Source organism: Apteryx mantelli, chromosome 4 (genome assembly GCF_036417845.1).
Source record: "Apteryx mantelli isolate bAptMan1 chromosome 4, bAptMan1.hap1, whole genome shotgun sequence".
NCBI classification, from domain to species: Eukaryota; Metazoa; Chordata; class Aves; order Apterygiformes; family Apterygidae; genus Apteryx; species Apteryx mantelli.
Genome location: NC_089981.1, coordinates 80,159,009 through 80,177,161, shown reverse-complemented (window position 1 = coordinate 80,177,161; position 18,153 = coordinate 80,159,009). Strand labels below are relative to the sequence as shown.

Here is an 18,153-nt window from a genome sequence, read left to right as displayed (position 1 = left end):
CAAAAAAAGCTGCGGTCAGATCCTGCCCCGTATGGTGCACCAAGCCCAGCGACGGGGTTTAGCGCCTGCGGGTTCGAGGCAGGAGGGGCAGCACAGGCTTCGCGGGGAGACGCGGCGAAATTCTCCCCGGGAGGAAGGTGCAGAAGGGGCAGAGTTTGGGGCCGCGGGGGCAGCGTGGGAGCCAGCGCCGGCGGGCGGCACGGAGCAGACCCCGCGCGCTCAGCGCAGCATTCTCCAGGTCTGGGACCATCAGGCTGAACCAGACCTAGTAAATAGTCCGGAGCCAACGTGGTGCCAGCAGAGGCTGGGGGAAGTCTCTTTAGCATCCTGCCTTCTCCAAAGGCCCCGGACCTCTCGGCCTCCTGCTAGCGACGATAACGGAGATGTGACTGTGCCGGATTTTGTATTCCTGTGCAGGGAATGGGCACAGAGCCACGCGCTTGCGCAGCGGGCCGAGCCCGGGCGCTTGGCCCCGTCCCAGCCCTGACTCACAGGGTGGGACCTGTCCCTGCTCTCTGCTCTGGCACAGGCGAGCCTCTTCGCTCTCCCCAAAGCGAAAGTGTGCACCAAGCCGAGAATCCGGTTTTACGCAAGCCCGGGCTGCCGGTTTTAACCCTGTTTGTTCCCGGAGGAGCCTCCTCATCCAGCCCCGTGAGAAGGGCTGCGCGGATGGCCCCGGGCCGGGAAGGCGCAGCCGGCTAATGAGCGGGTGCTCGGAGAGGCCGTGCCCGAGGTTCGGGCCATCCCGCAGAGGGGCTGCACAAGGAGCTGCTTTCTGCAAGCTCTCTTTCAGTCCAACTTATTTTCACACCCAGTAAATCACTCTATTATTTGCCTATGACTAAACCTTCCTTATCAGACTTGATAACGTAGTGGGTTGGCTTTTTTCCCCCAGTTATGCAAATACTCTGCTGTATACAGTATCAGCTACAGACAGTCATAGCGATTGTAATAATAGCATTATTGCCCTCAAGTTCAGTCAATTTCTAAAAATTAAGCTAAACCAGTGCAATGGGAGACAGGAAATAACGATACAGCATCCTGTTTACCAGCATATTTGTTCTAAATTATCTCTTCCTCCCCACCTGCACTGTACAGATGTGAAGAGAAGAGACACAAACCCAGACAGGTACATCTCGAAACTGTAATGGCTTGTGGTTATGCACCAAGCTGAACAAATTTGATTGATTAAATATTCTCTCCCACAGAGACTGTACTCTTTCTGTGGGGAAGAAAAAAGATTGCTATTGTATCTCATCGTAAAAAGGGAATAAAATAAATGGGAGCAGTACTATATAAATGGAAAGGAAATAAATATGGAGGAGAGCATGGTACAATTCTGCAGATGGTGTGATAAATCTGTTTACAAACACGGATGTGAGTGATATATTATGAACGCAGCATCTTTCCATATTTTCCACAAAGCACAATGTGGCAAATCCACTCAGATACATCCTTAAAGGGCTGGTAGCTTTCTGTTTTATCTCTGACCACAAAGGCTTATTAGCAGGTAAATGGTCTGACCGGAGTGAGACATATCAGAGATTAAAATGGCAGGCAACTATTTTGTTATCTCAAAGAGGCAATTTAGCACTACGCTGGCTGAGAAAAGGGAAGTACCCTGACAAAAGAGACCTGGCGCTAGACTTAAAGGGCTGCATACATCTTGCCTTGGCATCCAGCCAGGCTTCCAGCACCCAGGGCCTGCCCCGACTCAGCTGCAGGGCTTCGGGGTATATGCTGTTGCTGTTTCCTAGGGCTCCAGGACACGTTCTGGTGGCGCGTCCGTACGGCCTGCAGTGGGGACACTCGCAGGTCACAACATCCACTGCAGTGAATGCAGCTCTCTCCTGATCTTGCTTCTTGTCCCCTCAAGGTTGGCTAAGCCTGATGGAGATCGGTACCTAAAGAAGTATCAATGCAAAAATACGGCAGAGCAGTCCAATTTAAAGAAGTTCCCTTGGGAAACATAAGATCATCAGAAATGCTCGTCTCTTGCACCCAAGCAACATTGTGGTTCATGCTGCCAACTTTCTGGAGCATTTGGCCTGCAAAGCTGTGATGCTCCCTGCATCCATCCAAGCCAGTTCTTTAAACCTTCCTTTTCCTTTCTCTCCGAACACAAGGTGCTTCCCTGCAGTTTTCTGTGCCCCACTGTCCTCCAAGTAAAGCCAACTCCTATGGAGATGACATCCACGGGAGACAAATCAGAGCATGTCAATACTTCCTCCAACCTGTGAAGTTGTGCAGACCAGAGCTGCACGGCACAGCATTCAGTCTAAATTATTGCATGCCTCTAGGATGGCCTGGGTCACAGCAAGGACCTGGAAAGACACGTGAAAGGGCATCTCTTACCAGCTAAGTATAACTGGGTGTAGGGGAAATGGAGATAAGTTGCAGGGCACAGCCACTCTGATTTGTGGGGGCAGGCCCTGAACCTCGAGGGACCATAGCCCCCCCGTGCCTGTGCTGCAGGACAGGGGACACCGGGGGCCAGCAGCTCCCTACAGCCCTTTGAGAGCTCTGACGAGCTGAGTGGACCCCGAGCCCGCGTGCTGCCTTCGTGGCTTCGCGGCCCTCCGCTTCCCCGACAAGGCTGTCGCCGCACACTGTCGGCCCCAAAGAAAAGCTCTTTTTTGCTGCTCGGTCCCTCCCTCCCTTCTGTGCCTGTTTACGGCTTTCAGGAGACTGTTCTGCTTGGATGAGCGCTAATGATAGGTTTTGCTTCTGGGTAGCTCCAGTTTTCACTCTGCCACAGGGAATATGCAGAGCCTTTGTATTTTGCAACATGTCAGACTACTCAGCCACTAAAAAGGAACAACATCCTGGCTTTGTGCTGCCCAAAAACACTTCAAGAAGGCTGACGGGTTTGTTCTTCCTCTCCTCCTGCTTTCATTTGTACTATTGTGTTTTCCAGCAGCATCTGAACAGCGCGCATACATACAGATTAATGAAATCATCCTCCCACGCGCTGAAAGAAGGGAGAGGATTTTAGAAACCAATCTGACCCCTTGGTGCGGGACCCCTGGTGCTGGCAGAACTGAGACGCGCAAGCAAAAGCATGGTTTGCTCCACAGACTACAGCCAAGCCAGCCGAGACCCAGGCCCAGCACTCTAACCCCTGCCCCATCCTTCTTTTGCCATAAACAGTAACCTCAGCCACCTTCAGATCTAGCTATTCTTGACCCCCAGCTGTAACAGAGGCAAGAGCTGGCGATTTATGATTAAAAAAAATTAAAAGGTCTTGGAATGAGTGCCAAATCTTGTTTGGCAATACCGAAGAAGCTGAAGAAGTCTCCAGCAGGCTACACTTCATTTCGGCATTGCCCGCTTCTGAGACAAACGGGAGCTCTGAAAAAACAGCCTGCATCAGCTACATTCTTAAAGCAAAGGCAGCGCCTTAACGTTACAGGTAGCGCTTGTCTTTTGCAGAGCAGGGAGCGCTAACGCGAGCTACGCTGCAGCCGCCCGCTCGGAGCCGTACCGTCCACGCGCCGGCTGATGACAGCACCAGGGGGCTGGTCACAGCTTCCTCTGCCAGCAAACTTCTGAAAAAGGACCTCAGTTCATCAAAAAAAAAAAAATTAGGAGCATGGCCATACTGGTATAAATGTATATGCATTATAGCAGCATAGCTTATTCTTGTAAAAGGAAAGGAAGAGGAGCTTCTTGTACTGAATCAGTCCCATCCACCGCTGTTCAGCCGCTGTGTGCTAGCACAGCTTCTCTTGCCGGAGCAGGAGTAAGCCACGCTATCGCGTGCTATTTTGTACAAGTGGTACATGCGTCCATCCGAAATGCATTGGTAATGATGGGGTTACCGCAGGATTAACTACACAGGTGAAAACAATCACCGTGCCTTCCTCCTCCCCAGTAAACACACAAGTAAATAAATCGTTGGGCTGCTGTAGGAACTATATACAGATCAAGCTAAAGGGAGACACTTATGGATTCTTATGTTGGGATCTTCAGTGACATCTAAAGCCCTTATTTATATTTAAATGTTGCACCAGCTTAACTTTAAATGGGTTTGAAAAACACACTTAGTTACAGCAGTAACACTGCCTGGGGACAGTCAATAAGCAATTTACCTTAACCCAGTAAGCTAGGTTTAAATCAAATTGATGCTGCAGTCAGACCTTCACTTTGGAAATGGTGATCGCCGCCCAAGGAAAAACGGCAGGAAGGAACGTATGAATCTTCCCTCTCCGTTTCAGTCCAAAGTCAGCCAAATTAAAGAGCTTCCCACGGCGGATACAAGCCCTGTGGCAGTCCCCCCAGGCAGCCTCAGGAGGTACCATGGAGTTAAGCGTAGTGGGACTCTGGTCCAGACCCCCCCCGAAATCGTTAGGGTGCAACACGGGTCCGGAGCAGCCCACCGCTCTGCCCTCCAGCGCACGCATGCCCGCGTGCCGGCAGAGGCAGCACCTCCAGTTACCCGGCCCTAACTGCTTTATGCCGTTTGGCATTTCAGGGTGCAACTTCTTTAATGATTTTTAATTTGGCAGTCACGTGCAGAGCAGAACTTGCCTGCTACCCAGCAACACGGGAAGCACCGAAGTAACTTTCTATGATTCTCATAGTTCCTCCTCAGTGGGAAGCTGTCACGCAGACAGATACTATGAAAGCCAAAAAGCTGCTTTTATTGCCTGAAAAAAAAAAAGGCCAAAACAGCAACAAAAAACCCACCTCCACAGACTGCCAAGAGGACAGAGAAAACGGGCAGAGGAAAGGACTTGTACTTCAGAGCTGAAGCCAAATTATTCTCGCCTCTCCCGCACGGAGGGATCCGTGCAAAAGAGCAGTGCAAGCTCTCACTTCCCAGCCCAGCTCGGTTTCTCCCTCCGTGCCAAGCAACCTTCAGTCAGCATGGTCTAAACCCCTGAACGCGCGTGTGTGCAACTTGCACGGTGTAAGACAGCTCAACAGGATGCCAGTGCTTAATGCTATGTAAATATGAGTCTTCCGAGAGGTGCCAGCAAGCACCTTCTCCGTAGCCTCCAGGAGAGGCGTCCGCGTGTCCTCCATCAGGCACTGAGGTTGCTGGAGATGGGGAAGGCTGCAGGCTTATGCACTGCGTCCAGCTGCAAACTGCTCCAGCCACTGAGCTTTTCCCGTTAACGGGAAAGCAGCGCTGACTTGCAGTGGCTCAGATCAGGGAACTGATCTGGCAAAGAAAAGATAAAAAGAAAAAGAAAAAAAAAAAGAGGAGGCTCCCTTGGCAGCGGGAGCGGAGGGTCGGGGCGAGCCGGGGAGGTGCAGGTGAGGCCCCGCAAGGGCCCGCGAGCTCCAGCCCAGCCCGGCTCCCGCAGGCCAAGCAGGTGCTGCAGAGTTTAAAAGCTCTTTTTAACACAAAGCCTCTCTATGCCTTTCTGGTAGGGATTTCCACATGGAAACTAGCATGCGAACCACAGCTGGAAAATATGGCCAGTCATCCTCTCGGGAGGTGTTAAGCCAGTTATTATTAAATGGGGAATATTTCAACATTGCCCATTTTAGCAGAGGTCTCCTACCTGGCTCACGACAGTGGCTGGACTTCAAATGCTACTTTTTTTCTTACCCCATGAGACTTCTAATCTGAATTGAACTGCACAGACCAAAAGTTGGAGCCCTCAGTAACAATTTTCCTGCCTTAATGGGGAAACTCAACACTTGTGTACATGAGCATAGCTCCACTGATTCCAGCCATGCTAGAAATGCATTTGTTTGCCCTTCAGTCCCAACCAGCTAGCTTTTAAGAGAAGAATTTGCCCGTGCACTTTTAAATGAAGTTTTGCCTTAACAACCCAGCGTTCAGGGAAATGACTCCGCGCAGTTCTCCATCCTGTTGTCGGAAGCCGCTGGAGTGTCTGCTTATACGATCCGGGATAAACATTAATTCATGATGGATTTTACATCAGCAAATGAATTTCACTTTGTTACGTGCACTCCTGGGCGTAATCCACAAGTCCCAAGAATCAGATCAGCAACTAATATTCTGAGAAGTAGAATGAGGCTCACAGTAGGTTTGGGGGGGGAAAAAAAAGTTAAGTAAAAGAATTCCTGCAAAGAAAGCATTGTTGATGTTGCAAATTCCAGTCCTCTCAATCACAGGAAGAGATTTAAAGGGCTATCAGCTCCCATCATCTTTCATTTGAACCCTGAATCTATGAGAAATGCCAGAAACGCTTGTGTTCATACAAAGGCTGCCTCTTCTGCCACCTAACATAAATAATCAGAAACAGAAAAACCAAGCCACAAAGCCGAAATACAGCTCCGAGGCTGCAGCTTCCCTTTGCAGGCCCCCAAGCACCCGAACAGAAGTGGCAACGGGCAGAGGCTGGGCTTGCAGCCTGCCTCCCGCTTGCAGCTCATGGATCGGCTGTGCTGCTTCCAGGTGTTTCCAGCCCGGCCAGCGCAGCTGGGCCTCCCGGCAGGCTGCGCTCGGCGTCACGTCACCACGCGCAGTGGGATGCCAGGCTGTGCCCCGCGAGCAAACGCTGCCCTGGGGGCGGGTTCAGCGTGGGGACCGAGCCACGCTGCCGCATCCAGCTGTGCTGGCGCATCCTGCTCCTGCCTGCAGACCTCTGCCCCCAGCCGCGTTCGGGAGACGCGACCTTCTCCAGCCGCGGCGAGGAGAGACTGTTCACATACCCAAGGATCCGAACCACGTCGCCCCTGGCCGCCCTCAGCACTGGGGTGGAAACGCAACTGGACTGCCTCCTACCAAAGGTGTTCGCTTTGCGCGGCCTGACCAGAAAGAGCACAAGACTGCGGACGTGTCTCTGACCGCTGGGGCACAGCCTGGGGAACGAGGGCAGCCTGGGTTTCCTCTCCATGAGCGTACGCCTCTTCCTTTGGAGGAAGGATCGCAGCCCCACGGAGACAGACTGGACTGCGGTGGGGCAGTCCGGAGACTTGTCTCCCAGGTGAGGGCTGAGTGCTGCCCTGGGGAGCAAAGGTTTGCACTGAAACACCTCCAACCACAGTGAGGATCCTTTCATGGATCCATCTCTCCACCAAAGAGGTTCACCAGAGATGTTCCTTTCAGGCTGCACAGTGAGGGTTAATGGTTTTCCCCCAGCAAATAAGCATCCACGTTACCCCAGTTTTCTAGCAGATAATTCTGTGGCCCTCTGAACAGTAACTACATTAAAATTAGATGGATTAAATCAAGAATTGAGAGTTCGATCCCACTTTAAAAAACAAGAAAACACAAGAATCTCAAGATCCAGCATTGCTCTGCCGTCTCCAGAGCACACTGCAGTAGCTTGTCTGGGTACACAATGGGTCCATGAAATGCAGGAATCCAATCAAACAGAAATAAATACGCCTAATTTGCCTTTAAGAATTAGATTATTCTTAATTATAGCAATCAGTACCCTCTTGCTGCTCTATGTTTACGTGACAAATCAGCTCCTGTGCCCATAGTTTTTCTTGTAAGTTGAGTCTCAAGGATTTTAGAAACGAGATGCCCAGCTCATTTCTGGCTGGCAAAGACAGATGCCCGCCAGAGCCTGCTGCGACAGCAGTGCTCTCTACAGGTGATCCCACCTGGAGCTTCACCATTAAACACGGGCACAGCCAGTGGTCGAGAGTTACAAAGCGGGTTTGGCAGTGTGAAGACATACAAAACGTAGGGAGAGATCCCAACCTCCCCACTGCCCATGGGGAAGAGAAGGACTCTGTCCTTTGCAGCCTTGCGCTGTCCTGCGGGGAAGGCAGGAAGCTCCAGAATAGCTGCCGGGGATGCAGATGGGGTGCGACAGTGATGACTCTCCCCAGGCATGACAGGGCTGAAGAACAAAGTGAAATCAGCTGGTTTGCTCCTTCCTGTGCAAGTGGTGACATTGGAGCACCCTCAGGAAGTCACGGGAGCAAAACAGGGAATTGCAAGCTGGCTACTCACTTCCTAAATTTCTCTCCTGGGAGACAGCGGAGGAGAAGATTTTACCTATGTATTTTTTTTGACAACCCTCCAGCTCACTTTTCACGGACCAGCTCTCTGGTTGCTTTTGTGCTAAGTACATTCACTTTAGAGGATGCTATAAGGGAAAAAAAAAAGAAAAAACAAAACCCCAAACCCTCTGAAGTAGTCTTTATCTGATGGATACCACAGATAAAGAAAATAAAGGGCTTTGCTAGTGCCGCACATGCATACTTCCTGGAACTGCTTTGTATTTAATGGGATAGATCTGCATCAAACATCTAACACATCAGCTCTACAGCTCTTTTGCTAGGAAACTGCTGCAACAAAAAACATCCTGTTTTGGGGAAGCTGCTTCTAGCCGGGGAGAATGCTCCATTAGCAGTGGGAAGCTCTGTGCTTTGTTTGCACACAAGATCACAACATTTTCTGCAAAAAATCCAAACCGCATCGGCAGTCCGACCTGGAGCAAAGGGCACAGACCCATTCCTGGGTTTCTAAAACACACGCGAGCTCACACTGGCTATCAGAGGCTAAGTAAAGAGTCTGGCATTTATTCAGTTTATTTATTCTGCATACACATATAACACACCCATGCTAAGGTTGCAGGGGAACCACTTAGGAAGTGCCGAGATTAAGGCTGCCTGGACAGCTTTATGCTGCTCCCGCGCACATATGCATGGCGATACAGCCTCCACTTGCCCCTGCGCAGTTTTCCACAGCAACCTTGCTGCACTCAGTGCACAGGTGGCAGGAATATTCCTGGATTTGCACAGCTCCGTGCCTGGGTCCCTGCCCTATTCACGGCCCTCATCGACCGTGAGGAAGACAAAATTATCTGGTCACAAGGTTTTCCAGGTGCTCTTCTCCACTGACTTACAGATGAACTAACCAGCTTTCACGACACCTTCCACAGCTGAGACGGTGACACTATGCCTGTTTAAGAGCTGCAAAAGTGAAGCCGGGAGAAGAAAAAAAAGGTGCCACCAATTTGGGGTGCCTCAGATCTGACTTGTCGCGGGGCTTCACCTCCTCCAGCGCCCGCCGTGCCCGGACGCGGGTCCTAGTGCCCCCGCGCCGCAGCAGCGTCGCCGGCCCCAGCGAGCAGCCCGGCATGGCGCAGAGGCGGCGGCCGAGGCCACGGCAGACCGACCCGGGGCCAGGCTCAGTCGCCCGAGGTAGAAGACTGCGTGCTTTCTCCCTGCAGGCTGTTTGCTCCCTCCCCGCACACAACTGCATTTCTGCGGCCGGTGAAAGGCAACGCGGCTGCGCAATCAGAAGTAAAAAGACAGACTCCGCGTTGCAGACGCGCTTCCCCAGCGCGGGGGGTTTACTTCACATCCGCAGCGCTCTTTGCTCCGAGGGCTTCAGGTGCTCTTTCTCTGGCTTGGGGAAAACGTGCCGAAGCGGCACTTGTGGCAGCCCAGTAGATACCCACGTCAGTTCTTCACGGCTCTTATTCCCCCTGCCACGGCCCGTGACTGTTCCCCCTCTGGGGGTTCCCATTTTGGGGAAAACTTGGCAGGAGCGCACACCCTTTGAGCCCTGCCCCGCGGGGAGATACGCAGACAGGTCGCGCAAAGGTCTTAGCCCTGTTGCTCCTGCGCGCGCGCAGACCCTCCGCGCTTGCACAGGGATGCAGGTCTTCAGGCGGCAACCGCTCCTCCCTAAAAACCGGTGTAAAGCAAGAGGTCTGCAGAGGAGAGGGCTGCACACGCCGCTGAGCCAAAGAGCTGCTCAGATTCGTATCTGCGTTTGAGGACACCTCCGCTGAAAACGGCTACGGAGACACCAGAATACCCAACTGGTGCTTACAGAAGCAACGTTTTTTCCAGGATCAAGCAGGCTGCAGACGCGACTCCCTCCTACGAGATCTGCTTTTCCATCCCGGCAGCCGATGAATCACCGTGGCCAGTATCTCACCTAGCGAACGGCCCGCAGCAAACGCGCTGAACGGTTCTGCTCAGATAAGACTGATCACAGCCACGATCCCTAACGCCGCAGGCAAGGGCGGTGCTGGGCGACGCACGCGCTAAGGACAGCGGACCTTGCTCTCTGCCACATGCTTTCCTGGGAGCTTCTTTGCTTATGGACATTACCAAGAGTGACCAGAGGACGTGCTCAGTTGCTAATTCAAAAAGTTACGCATTTGAGCTGTTTAAAATAAATTCTTGTGCAGAGTAGACGCCTGGCTTAGTGTTACTGCAAAACTAATCCACTCCAAAATTCCTTTCAGATTATTTCCTCTACTGCTGAGTGAAAAAGTTTGAAGACACTTGAGAGTTAGTTTAAAATGCAGTAATTCTAGCACATTGACTAGCTTAACCCTTCACTTTGCTACAGTACTTGTAGCAGTTGTTTTGAGAGGACGTGAAACTGTCACTCCTAGAAATTCTCTTTGCAGTTTTAATCCACAATCTTTTAACCAGTGTGATGGGGTTTTAAATGGTCCAACCATCTGAAGGTTTATGATGAGACATTCTCATGCTGGAGGGAAATGGCATTGCTAAATATAGTTTTAATTTACATACAGGGTATCTTATTAATAACACTTTGAGCTCCCTTAGTACTTCCTACGCAATAATTTAAATCAACAAGTAGTTGATACTATTTTTTTTTTCTTTGTGAAGAAAGTGGTTGTTCAGTCATATCCTCAACTGCTATAAATTTGCTTAGCTCCGGTGAAGCCCAAAGACCTGCACTGCTTTACATCAGCTGAGTGTGTAACTCTCACCGATCTTCAACAGAAAGATCACTGAACTCACCCAAAGTATAAATACACAACTAACATTAGGGTAACATTTTATAAGTGACTCATATGTGCACTTCTGGCTTGCTCCAACACTTGCTTGCAGGAGTTATCAGAACAGTGGCTTGGGAATTGCAGGCTTGTAAAACAATTTACCTTTGTGATAGTCCTTCCCCTCTGGCTTTCTTATAGATAAGTAGAGGCCACATTTAGGGCTTGGTTACAGTTGTATATTTAATGCAACTCCAGTAATGGAAATAACAAAAACCAGAATTTATCCCTAGGCTTAGAAAAGAAGCCTCAGGACTGGATAAATACAAATTAACTCATGAATATTGGACAGCTTGTTCTGAAATTTGGAACCACAGTCCATTAGTGCATAAACAAATGAACCAAGCCAAGCAGGCTGGAAAACAGCCTTCAGAAGAAGAAATGGAGCAATTCAGTCAGGCTTCGTATACAAGCTACTGAGTGCTGCACCGTCATGATGCAAAGCAAAAGGAAGACAGTTGCAACAAATATCAGGGAACAAAAATGTTTGTCTCCCAGTTCACCTTCATGGCAGGTTCAAGTCCACAACCTTTGTCGTATAAGTCAAGACAAGTTAAGGAATGCTTCATGAACTGCAGAGCCCATTGCTGAAGTGCTGGGTAAATATTGCAACCCACTGTTTTTTTTCTCCCTGCAAACTTTTTTGCTCCAGCCAGAAGCACGTTTATTTTATGGCATTGCACACGCAGCTGAAAGTTAAGCCGACCAACTCTAAAGGACTTTTTTTTTTTTTTTTTTAATAGCAGAAGCAATTAATCTGCTTCAGGGAATGAATCAGCCATTTCTGAGCTAGAAATGCACAAAGGAGGAGATTGTGGAAGTTCCCCGGGGCGGGCGGGCGGGCGGATTACTCACGCCAACAACCCGCCGGGAGGCAGCGGCCCGGGGCTCGCAGCTGGGCTCAGCAAAGGGGGCAAAACCTCGGCGTCGGACCCAGCAGCCGGGGCGGGGGCATCCGATACACCCCACGGCAGGAACAAGCTCCGCGCTGGGCAGCGACGCTGTAAGGCGGCCGCAACGGGCAGGCCACCTCGCCGGGAAGCGCTAAATGAGCTTCAGAAGAGTGAGGGAGTGAGAGGTCATATCAGTAAAGATACAATCTGTGAGACAAGGTATAAGAAGTTGAGCCTGGGGTTGGACGTATCGTGGTCTCATGAGAAATATCTCGCTGGAAATCTCTTGGTGAAAAGAGACCTGATTTGCCATAGCTCGGTTTCCTGTTGGGCTATGGGTGAAAAAAGAAAAAAAACACTATTCACAAAAAATGGCTACCTTATACTACAGCAGCTCATATTTCCACCTGGGGCGGTCTGCCACAAAATAATGCTAATGTTTAGCTCACTTTTTTGGGGAAGGCTATGAAATGACTTAACAGAAAAGCTCGCCAGGCAGGATGGATGAGAAGGAGCCAGTTTCCAGATAGGGGAAACCAGCACAACATAAGAAGCACAGAGATAGCTGCCTTATTAAAAATAATGCAATTTAACTGGCAGACAAGGGAGCGTAACAAAGTTATTCCCCAGCTCCATCAAGAGAAACAGACCTGCTCATTGAAGATAAAAAAAAAAATTAAAAAAAACCCCACCTCCATTCATTGCGTTGGACAGCAGCGAGGGGTGCTGCCCTGCCTCCTCGCTGCTCCCGGCGGGAAGAGGCTCCTTGCGAGGGGCCGGGAACAGAGCAGACCCCGCTGCTCTCCCAGTGCAGGGACCGTAACCTCCTCGGTCCTAACGCAGGCTGCCGAAGGCCGAAGGAAAAGGTCTTTTCCCCCCGCTTCATCTGACCTACGCAAAGGCAGGATTGTCAATATTTTCCATTTTAAACTAGAAATAAATTCAGAGCTTTTATGGTTGCAGGGCGCCTCCTTTCCCACACTTTCCTGGAGTGATCTCACTTCACTCCAAATTCCTCTGCTGTCCCTGCTCATTAAAACACGCCTCAGCTCTCCCAGCTTGAAACACGGAGACAGATGAAGTCCCGAGGTGGCTGGAAGCACCGAACCTCCAGCCTGTCGTGCCTGCTGCCATAAGCAGTGTCCTGCTCTGACTTCAGCGTTAGGCATCGGCCAGGAACAGCAGAGCAACAGGAGGCTTTGCAAGGCGGATTTTTGGAGAAGTCAGTGCCATTGAACCTGCAGGGATTCTGTGAGCAGCTGCTCAACCTATTGACTGGAATTTCCCGTACATCCCTTTTAGGACTGTCCTGCTAGTACAAAGAGCTGGCCAAGGACACTTGAACAAAATACTCTAATGGATTCCTCCAAATTAATACCATATACACTTTAGCCAAAGCAAAATAATGGTCATGCTAAATAAAAACAAATGGGAAGTTAATGCAACATAGCACCACCTGGTGACATCTACTATAACCATACCAAACTGAATATTGCACAGGTCCTACCAGTTAAAAAATTTGGCAGCTCTTCATCTGCCTTTTTTTTTTTTAAATGGACAGTACTGAAGTAATGCCCCTTCCAAAGAAAGCTGTTACTTTTAGAGTAGTGAAAACATTTTGCATTGGACTGAGTGACTCCAATCCTGGGACAGGTTTTCATCCAGTGTGTCCTGGTTCTCCTTTTGGCTTTGCCAGGTCTCCTTTATCAGCTCAGTAGGTTTCACAGAGCGCCTTGAAGTATACCATGAAATGCTACAGCGACTTTTGCAAACACTTTTGCGTGCTTAAGATTTTCACTGATCTGTGGCTTCAGCATTTCCCACACTTTAAAATGTCAACTCAGGATCAAACTGCTAGAAACAGCTGAATCTGGGCACAATACCGATTAGTCACATCAGGTACAAAAATCTCTGTGCTGCTGAACACAGACGCTTTCTCCGAGCTTTTTGCAGATGTGAAAGGCTATGTTGACAAAATTGCAACAAATGTTCACCTGCCACATTAGACAACCAATTACATTTAACTGCAGCAACTCTTGTACATCATATGCTATGACTCAGGGGCTCATGAATTCCACACACCCTCTTCCTATTCGTATCTACATTCAATCCCATAAAATTGGCTCCTTGTCTACCACTGACGACATCTGGCAGCAATTATAAGGCTTGTCTGCTGCTCACTAGTTATTTTTTCCTAGGAAAAAAGAACCAGGCAATACATGGCCTTGACTAGAATCCTTAGCTGAATTGAGAAGCCACACAAACGTAGCACCCCCCCACACACACTTTTTTTTTTTTTGAAATATTTCCTTGTTGTTCTTCATTTATATTCCTACAGCACACCTCCAAATCCGGAACAACTGGAACGCGGTGACAAAACCCATGCCTAAACTCATACCAGAACCACTAGGAAGATGCCACCATCTATTAAAAGGGCAAAGCCAAGGTTCAAGAGTTGACATAACATTTTTACTTTTCTTGATTTGATCTTAGCATCTTGGTTGGATCCTTACAGCGTGGAACCCGAGAGCTTTCTGTATAATTAAATACAGAATTGTTTTCCTGTTCTGCTGCAGTACTTTGCTCTTTCAATACTTTTTCTAGTGACTTGGAGATGAAGGCAGCCTCAGCAGCACAACACTTAACAAGCATCTGTATGATAAACTGTTACCATGCAATGCTGAGAAACCCTGAAATAATCTTGAGTTTGGTGGATAATACCAAAAGGATTATAATATTCTCGGTCAGAACTGTCTAGTCATTGCAGCTCCATTGCTCTGAGCGTTATCAGGAGGGTCTCCCTCCTGCACTGAGCATGAGGGATATATCAGACTGCAAGACTACAGCTAGCTTCTGTAAAATATTTAGCTTATTTTCCCCTTATCAGATAAAAAGCAATGTACAATTTTAATAAATGGAACAGGGGATAAATGCTTGTGATGGTTTGTTTGCATGTACCAATTGCAGTATTTTGTACCAGGCAGAGGTGGATGTGTTTAATGCCACTGTGCGATCCTTTGAATTGACTCTGTTGATTCAGTGGGTGGTACTTCCTCTGAGTCATTACTGATAGACCTTATTGCAAGTATTAAGAACAAGGATATTAAGCTGGGGGTTAAATCTGAGAGCAGATATTTGTCTGAATTTGTCTGAAGTTCCTCCGACTGTTTAAGGTCTATGAACACTGTTTACTGCCTAATCTATTCCACTGTGTTGCTCTCCACCGTTGAATTACTCCCATCTTCTACTCACAGCTGGTTATGGTACAATGCTGGGATTAAAAATCCCTCAACAACAGAATAATCGTTGCAGAAAAAATAATTGAAGAAATGGAAGTAAATGGGGGGGAAAGAGGGACAAAATGCAACATAGTTTGTTTTGATAAGAACAATTTTCTACTCCGTCACTCCGGGAAACCTAGCAGGCATGTCTGGCACACAAGAAAGGGGGGAGAGTTCTGCTTTATGGGTTTGACTAAAGCATTAGAAACGTAGCCACTTGATACACAACTCACAATGAAATGGGGAGTTAAGCCACAGAAGATGAAAATTTACGATGAACTGGATACCAATCTGAAAGGTCCCATGGAAGGGGTAAGTCTGAGCTTGGCCACTACTAAAAGTCAGCGAGAGCCCACCCTACTTAACCTCTCTCTACACGACGCTTTCACAGAAAGAAGTGCGCTAGTAAGAGAGAGCTGGGAGAAGATCTCATCGGCACCGAGCGTGGGGATATGCTATAAAAATGGGATTAATAGGAGGGGTGGAGTAAGATCAGATGTGGTAGCACAAAATGAACATCTGACACTCAGAGGTGAACAGCTCGAGCTCTGGGGGCACTGAGCGCTGAGCTTCACAGAGGAGAGGAGAAGTCCAGTTTCCTGCTCTGATCGCAGGACGGCAGGAGTCTGCGAGGGAGGTAAACTGCAACATCGGCCAGGTGAGGTATTTATTTCTAGGTGAGGTGTCAGAGCATGAGCGTCTCTGTCCCAGGCATCGGGCAGACCTCCAACGCTTGCAGCTCTGCCCGTCCACGAGGAATGTGGAGCGCAGCAAGCACAGAGCAGCGCTGCCAGGGCATCAGCCGGAGCCGGAGCCTACTTGACAAAAGCAGGCTACAAGTTTCGGCTTGCTTGGCATTGCACAGTGAAGAGAGCACAACTACTATTTCTATACAGATAAGAGCAAAACCCACCAGACTGGGAGCACTAAACATTTATTCTGTAAGTATAAAGTGAGAGAAAGCTGTATATCGGTACAAATTTTATACCTGCCAGTTCAGTGAGGCTCTGAAACTTCCCCTTCACAGGAGACTGGGAACAAGTGAATTACAATGGTGTGCAATAAGGCGTAATATCATACAGTGCCTGGATTTGCTGGCTTGCGACGTCCCTTCCTGTCCCACATTCATATGATCTTTTACAACACAATCTTGTGCACTGCTTGCATTTTTGAAGCAAAATTCTTGGACAGCAGCCTAGAATGGCATTATTAACTTATAACGAGACCAAAAAAAAAATTGCATACGCTCAGAGCTTCCTGTACCCCTCCCTCCTCTCCCCCTCCCCCAAGTTTCGACAGCTGCCTCTCCTTTATGTAGAGGAAAAACAAGCTTAAGTAGATCGAAGAGAAATGAGATTACTGGCCAGACAGCTCAAATTGTGAGCAAGTTCAGTAGCCTAATTTCAGCTTGACTGTAACTCTGCTGACTCCAACTTTTCTTTTTAACCAACTTAGGCCAGAAGTTTCTGTGCAGAATACCAGGGAGTCTGATGTGTTTCACGGCCAGTAATGCATTTATTCAGAGAAGTTCCTCAGTCTGAGGAATCTGAGGAAAAGGAGATACAGTTCACAGTGCTGGTCTGTTACTGGGAAGGAGGACCATGAACACCATTTTGGAGCACTTCTGCCAAGACCAGTATATCTGAGCACTCCTCCATCTCCCCCAAGCTCTGGAACTCGGCTCATGTTGCTGGTGGTGCAAGATGCCACTTCAGCATTGCAGAGCTATTGAGTAAAAGGAAGATGAGGAGTCACAGAAGTGTGGAAGAAAATCTGGGCAGGATTTTGCAGACCTTGACTGAAAGCCACTGGACAAGATAATCTTTCAAAATAAAAGTCTAAAATTGGCCCAGCCCCGGGACCAGACACAGCTGCTGCAGGCTATATGCTAGTAGCCACGCTGTCACACCCAGTCACGAAAGGACCACATCCAACCTACGCATCACATTGTCACCCCTATACACCCCATCCCACCTGTACATTGTATCATTGCACCTGCAGTCCAGACCATGTCCCATCTATAGACCATATTGTCACACCTCCAGTCTGAACGACATCCCGCCTATACAGTGTACTGTCACACCTCCAGTCCGGATCACGTCCCACCTATACAGTGTACTGTCACACCTCCACGCTGGACCACGTCCCACCTATACAGCATATTGTCACATCTGCAATCCAGACCATGTCCCACCTATACAGCATATTGTCACTCCAGCAAGCCGGACCACGTTCCACCCATATAGCGTACTGTCACTCCTGCAAGCCGGACCACATGCCACCTGTACATCGTATCATCGCACCTGCAATCCAGACCGCGTCCCACCTACACACGGTATCGCTGCACCTGCGACCCCGCCTGAGCGGCTCTTCGCAACACCGGCCGGACAAGATTTCGGGGAACCCGCCCAGCTGCGCGCTGGACCCCAGCGGCGGCCCCCCTCGCGGCCCCCTCCCCGGCCGCCCCGGCCGCCGCGGGGGGCCGCAGCGCCGCTTGGCGCGGGGGCTCCGGCCAGGCGCAGCCTCCCCGGCGCCGTCCCCGGCGCCCCCGGCCGCCCCCTCCGCGGCGCGGCGCGGCGCGGCCTTACCCCGGCTGCCTGCCTGCGGGGCAGCGGCCGCCGCGGGCAGCAGGGACCCTCCGCCGCCGCCGCCGCCGCCGGAGCGCCGCGCTCGCCGGGCTCTGCCCGCCCGCCGGAGCCGCCCGGTTCCGGGGCGGGGCGGCGGCGGGGCCGGGGCCGGGGCCGGGGCGGTGCGGGACGGCCCGGGCGCTGCCCTGCCCTGCCCTGCCCTGCCCTGCCCCGCCTCGCCCCGCCTCGCCTCGCCCCGCCTCGCGCCGCCCCGCCGCCGAAGTTGGGGCCCGCCGGTCCCCTTTGCGGGGCTCCACCGACACGGCCTGTGCAGGCTCCCCGCGTCTCCCGTGGGTATCCCGCAGTCAGATACTCTTCCCCGCTACCCCAGCCACGGGCGTTTCGTGGCTGCTGTTTGGCTGGTCCGGGGCAGCCACACGGCCCCTTGCGGCGTGAGCATCCTCGGTCTGAGCCCTGGGGTGCCCGCGCCAGCTGGCTCACACTGCTGTCCAGGCAACAGGGCTTGAATCCCCCAACCCGCCTCCTGGGACCGGGAGGCACGTGGGGAAGTCATCAAACCTGGGAACAGACTGCCCTCGAGGTCGGAGATCCAGCGCGACCGGACCCTAGTCTGGGGACCCTACACCCTGGTCTGCTGTTTGCCAACGACTTAAGCGCTTCCGTTTCTACAGCTGCGAAAAGGGGA

At 50.5% G+C, this 18,153-nt stretch overlaps 1 protein-coding gene across 3 annotated transcripts in view; it reads right to left on the bottom strand.

Moving 5' to 3' along the window:
* The window catches only part of INF2 (inverted formin 2), a 45,939-nt gene extending 28,396 nt beyond the window's left edge, over positions 1-17,543 (bottom strand). For all 3 annotated transcript variants that reach the window (XM_067295058.1, XM_067295060.1, XM_067295059.1), the window contains exon 1: positions 17,469-17,543. The gene's annotated coding sequence lies outside the window, so the exon portion shown is untranslated. The remainder of the gene's footprint in view (positions 1-17,468) is intronic.
* Between the last annotated feature and the right edge of the window lie 610 nt (positions 17,544-18,153).